Below are 5,509 nucleotides of genomic sequence, written 5' to 3'. Positions count from 1 at the left end.
GGGCAGACGGGGGGCGGCGGACGGGGTTCCCTCTCGGGACCCGCCGTCCTTCCTTCCGTCCGTCAGTCCGTCGCACGCTCCGTCCGGGCCCCCTTTGTCTGAACGAACCCGCTGACCGGTGGAACCGCTCCCCGAGCCGTGGCCGGGGAGGGCCCTCCGAGGGCGGGTCGCGATGGCCCGTCGGTCCGGTGAGGGAAAAGTGCCCCCCAAAAATTTAAATTTTTAAAAAAATTAATAATTTTTAAATAAAAAATTTAAATAAATAAATAAATCAATAATGAATAAATGAATAATTAATTAATTAATTAATTAACTATTTATTTATTTATTTATTTATTTAAAAAAAAAAAAAAAAAAAAAAAGGGTTGGAGCTCCACCTGGAGGGGCGGGTCACGACGCCTGCTCTGGCCGGGGAGAGGTGCTCGGGGCTGGGGAGACGTCTGCGGGTTAAGCCCCCGCTGCTCTGGAAGTGCCACAGAGGTAGGAAGCGGCAGACGTGGACGGGGCAGCCGCCTGCCGGCCCTCCTCCAGCCCCTCTGGAAGCCACCTGCCTGTAGAAGCAGAAAACGGGGCCGTAGGGGCTTCCCCCAGTGGCCGCCATAGCGCCCCCTAGTCTGGGTAGCCGTTGCCGGGCAGCCGCCTGCCGGCCCTCCTCCAGCCCCTCTGGAAGCCACGTGCAGGTAGAAGCAGAAAACAGGGCCGTAGGGGCTTCCCCAAGTGGCCGCCATAGCGCCCCCTAGCCTGGGTAGCCGTTGCCGGGCAACCGCCTGCCGGCCCTCCTCCAGCCCCTCTGGAAGCCACGTGCAGGTAGAAGCAGAAAACAGGGCCGTAGGGGCTTCCCCCAGTGGCCGCCATAGCGCCCCCTAGCCTGGGTAGCCGTTGCCGGGCAACCGCCTGCCGGCCCTCCCTCCAGCCCCTCTGGAAGCCACCTGCCTGTAGAAGCAGAAAACGGGGCCGTAGGGGCTTCCTCCAGTGGCCGCTATAGCGCCCTCTAGCCTGGGTAGCCGTTGCCGGGCAACCGCCTGCCGGCCCTCCGGGAGGGGGCGGGGGGGTGGGCCGCTGCCGACACCATGCCGGAACGGCTCACTGTTGCCGGGCAGCCACCTGCCGGCTTCCCCTTCCCTCTCTCTGGAAGCCACTCTCTCAGAGAACCAGCAGGAGGCGCTGTGGGGGCCGCCCGCGTGACCGGGGAGGAGCCTCCGAGGCGGGGAGCCCGAAAACCCACTTTGGTTCCGGAGCTCCAGGAGGGCGGGTCGGCCCGCTTCGGCTATCCGGGATCGGTGCTTCGTGGCTGGGCAGCGGACGGCCGGAGGGCCCCCTCTCCACCTCCAGAGTGAGTGAGACTCTTGTCCAAAAAAAAAAAAAAAAAAAAATTAAAAAAAAAAAAACAACAACACACAACCCCGTGTCGGTTCCGGGCGGAGAGGCCGAACACGCGCTGGCCGTGTACGACCGTCTGCACTGGTGCTCGTATGCGCTCGGGCGGCAGGCCGGCCTCTCCCTCTGGAAGCACAGACTTCCAGCAGGTAGAGGCCAAATACCAGCTAAAAGTGTCCGACGGCAGGCGCTCGTCGGTCGGATTGGCTTAAGCGCATTGTGTGGGGCCTCTGGAGGTCTCCTTCGACAGAGCCCAATCCATATATATGTGATGACAGTCGCCCGTTTCTCCCCCGTTACCTTTCCTCGTCCTCCGGTGGTCTGGCACCGGGGAAATGGCGCCCTCTCGAGGATGCTGCCGGTATTGCAATTTTATTAGCGCCCCTCGTGGATTGAGCTGGTATTTCATGCAGAATCACATCAGCGGCGCTGGGTGAGACTCGGGGCGGCCCGTGGCGGGCCACGGCGGCCCGGTTCGGCTCAGACCCCGCCCGGCAACGCAGCGGGGCCCCTCTGGGCTCCGCCGGAGCCCCTTTTGCCCCATTTTTGAGCAAAATGACAGCTTTCTAAGGCCCAAAGCGGAGCCTGGGAGCAGGAGGGTGAGCTAGCTCCTGCGTAGCATTAGCATGCAGGGACACAGCCTCGGCAGGCAGGGGCTTAGCATTAGCCTGCGGGGACCCGGGCCGGGCAGCCAGGCACTTACACCCAGCCTGGAGGGACCCGGGCCGGGCAGGCAGGGACTTACACCCAGGCTGCAGGGCCCCGGGCTGGGCAGGCAGGGACTTACACCCAGGCTGCAGGGCCCCAGGCTGGGCAGCCGGGCACCCAGCCCCAGCCTGGGGGTCCCCGGGCCAGGCAGCCAGGCACCCCGCCCCAGCCTGCAGGGCCCCAGGCTGGGCAGGCAGGGACTTACACCCAGGCTGCAGGGCCCCAGGCTGGGCAGCCGGGCACCCAGCCCCAGCCTGGGGGTCCCCGGGCCAGGCAGCCAGGCACCCCGCCCCAGCCTGCAGGGCCCCAGGCCGGGCAGCCAGGGACTTACACCCAGCCCTCAGGGCCCCAGTCCAGGCAGCCAGGCACTTACACCCAGCCTGGGGGGCCCCAGCCCGGGCAGCCAGGGACTTAGCATTAGCCTGCGGATCCCCAGCCCAGGCAGCCAGGGACTTAGTGTTAGCCTGCGGAGCCCCAGGCTGGGCAGCCAGGCACCCAGCCCCAGCCTGGGGGCCCCCAGCCAGGGCAGCCAGGCACCCAGCCCCAGCCTGGGGGGCCCCAGCCAGGGCAGCCAGGGACTTAGCATTAGCCTGCGGAGCCCCAGCCAGGGCAGCCAGGCACCCAGCCCCAGCCTGGGGGGCCCCAGCCAGGGCAGCCAGGGACTTAGCATTAGCCTGCGGAGCCCCAGCCCAGGCAGCCAGGGACTTACACCCAGCCCTCAGGGCCCCAGTCCAGGCAGCCAGAGACCCAGCCCCAGCCTGCGGGGCCCCAGGCCGGGCAGCCAGGGACTTACACCCAGCCCTCAGGGCCCCAGTCCAGGCAGCCAGGCACTTACACCCAGCCTGGGGGGCCCCAGCCCGGGCAGCCAGGCACCCAGCCCCAGCCTGCGGGGCCCCAGCCCAGGCAGCCAGGGACTTAGCATTAGCCTGCGGAGCCCCAGCCCAGGCAGCCAGGGACTTAGCATTAGCCTGCGGAGCCCCAGCCAGGGCAGCCAGGCACTTACACCCAGGCTGCGGGGCCCCAGCCCAGACATCCAGGCACCCAGCCCCAGCCTGGGGGGGCCCCAGCCAGGGCAGCCAGGGACTTAGCATTAGCCTGCGGAGCCCCAGCCCTGGCAGTCAGGGACTTTACCCTAGCCTGGAGGGCCCCACGCTGGGCAGGCAGGGACTTTACCCCAGCTTGCGGGGCCCCAGGCTGGGCAGCCAGGCACCCAGCCCCAGCCTGGGGGGCCCCAGCCCAGGCAGCCAGGGCCTTAGCGTTAGCCTGCGGAGCCCCAGGCTGGGCAGCCAGGCACCCAGCCCCAGCCTGGGGGCCCCCAGCCAGGGCAGCCAGGCACCCAGCCCCAGCCTGGGGGGCCCCAGCCAGGGCAGCCAGGGACTTAGCATTAGCCTGCGGAGCCCCAGCCAGGGCAGCCAGGCACCCCGCCCCAGCCTGCAGGGCCCCAGGCTGGGCAGGCAGGGACTTACACCCAGGCTGCAGGGCCCCAGGCTGGGCAGCCAGGCACTTACACCCAGCCTGGGGGGCCCCAGCCCGGGCAGCCAGGAGCCCAGCCCCAGCCTGCGGGGCCCCAGCCAGGGCAGCCAGGCACCCAGCCCCAGCCTGGGGGGCCCCAGCCCAGGCAGCCAGGGACTTAGCATTAGCCTGCGGAGCCCCAGCCCTGGCAGGCAGCACCCAGCCCCAGCCTGCGGGGCCCCAGCCAGGGCAGCCAGGCACTTACACCCAGGCTGCGGGGCCCCAGCCCAGACAGCCAGGCACCCAGCCCCAGCCTGGGGGGGCCCCAGCCAGGGCAGCCAGGGACTTAGCATTAGCCTGCGGAGCCCCAGCCCTGGCAGTCAGGGACTTTACCCTAGCCTGGAGGGCCCCACGCTGGGCAGGCAGGGACTTTACCCCAGCTTGCGGGGCCCCAGGCTGGGACGCCAGGCACCCAGCCCCAGCCTGCGGGGCCCCAGCCAGGGCAGCCAGGCACCCCGGCCCAGCCTGCGGGGCCCCAGCCCTGGCAGTCAGGCACCCAGCCCCAGCCTGCGGGGCCCCAGCCCTGGCAGCCAGGAACTTAGCGTTAGCCTGCGGAGCCCCAGCCCAGGCAGCCAGGGACTTATACCCAGGCTGCGGGGCCCCAGCCCAGGCAGCCAGGCACCCAGCCCCAGCCTGGGGGGCCCCAGGCTGGGCAGGCAGGGACTTTACCCCAGCCTGCGGGGCCCCAGGCCGGGCAGCCAGGGACTTACACCCAGCCCTCAGGGCCCCAGCCCAGGCAGCCAGGCACTTAGCGTTAGCCTGCGGAGCCCCAGCCCAGGCAGCCAGGGACTTATACCCAGGCTGCGGGGCCCCAGCCCAGGCAGCCAGGCACCCAGCCCCAGCCTGGGGGGCCCCAGGCTGGGCAGGCAGGGACTTTACCCCAGCCTGCGGGGCCCCAGGCCGGGCAGCCAGGGACTTACACCCAGCCCTCAGGGCCCCAGTCCAGGCAGCCAGGCACTTAGCGTTAGCCTGCGGAGCCCCAGCCCAGGCAGCCAGGGACTTATACCCAGGCTGCGGGGCCCCAGCCCAGGCAGCCAGGCACCCAGCCCCAGCCCCAGCCTGCGGGGCCCCAGCCCTGGCAGTCAGGGACTTTACCCTAGCCTGGAGGGCCCCAGCCAGGGCAGCCAGGCACTTACACCCAGGCTGCGGGGCCCCAGCACAGACAGCCAGGCACCCAGCCCCAGCCTGGGGGGCCCCAGCCCGGGCAGCCAGGCACTTACACCCAGGCTGCGGGGCCCCAGCACAGACAGCCAGGCACCCAGCCCCAGCCTGGGGGGCCCCAGCCCGGGCAGCCAGGGACTTACACCCAGCCCTCAGGGCCCCAGCCAGGGCAGCCAGGCACTTACACCCAGGCTGCGGGGCCCCAGTCCAGGCAGCCAGGCACCCAGCCCCAGCCTGCGGGGCCCCAGCCCAGACAGCCAGAGACTTAGCATTAGCCTGCGGAGCCCCAGCCCTGGCAGCCAGGGACTTAGCATTAGCCTGCGGAGCCCCAGCCCAGGCAGCCAGGCACTTACACCCAGCCCTCAGGGCCCCAGCCCAGGCAGCCAGGGACTTACACCCAGCCTGGGGGGCCCCAGTCCAGGCAGCCAGGCACTTACACCCAGCCTGGGGGGCCCCAGCCCAGGCAGCCAGGCACCCAGCCCCAGCCTGCGGAGCCCCAGTCCAGGCAGTCAGGGACTTTACCCTAGCCTGCGGGGCCCCAGTCCAGGCAGCCAGGGACTTATACACGGCCTGCGGAGCCCCAGTCCAGGCAGTCAGGGACTTTACCCTAGCCTGCGGGGCCCCAGTCCAGGCAGCCAGGGACTTATACACGGCCTGCGGGGCCCCAGCCCTGGCAGGCAGCACCCAGCACCAGCCTGCGGGGACCCAGCCCAGGCAGCCAGGGACTTAGCGTTAGCCTGCGGAGCCCCAG

Source organism: Antennarius striatus, unplaced genomic scaffold, assembly GCF_040054535.1.
Source record: "Antennarius striatus isolate MH-2024 unplaced genomic scaffold, ASM4005453v1 scaffold_28, whole genome shotgun sequence".
In the NCBI taxonomy this organism is placed as follows: Eukaryota; Metazoa; Chordata; class Actinopteri; order Lophiiformes; family Antennariidae; genus Antennarius; species Antennarius striatus.
The sequence above is the reverse complement of the archived record's forward strand: the minus strand, read 5'-3'. Positions refer to the sequence as shown.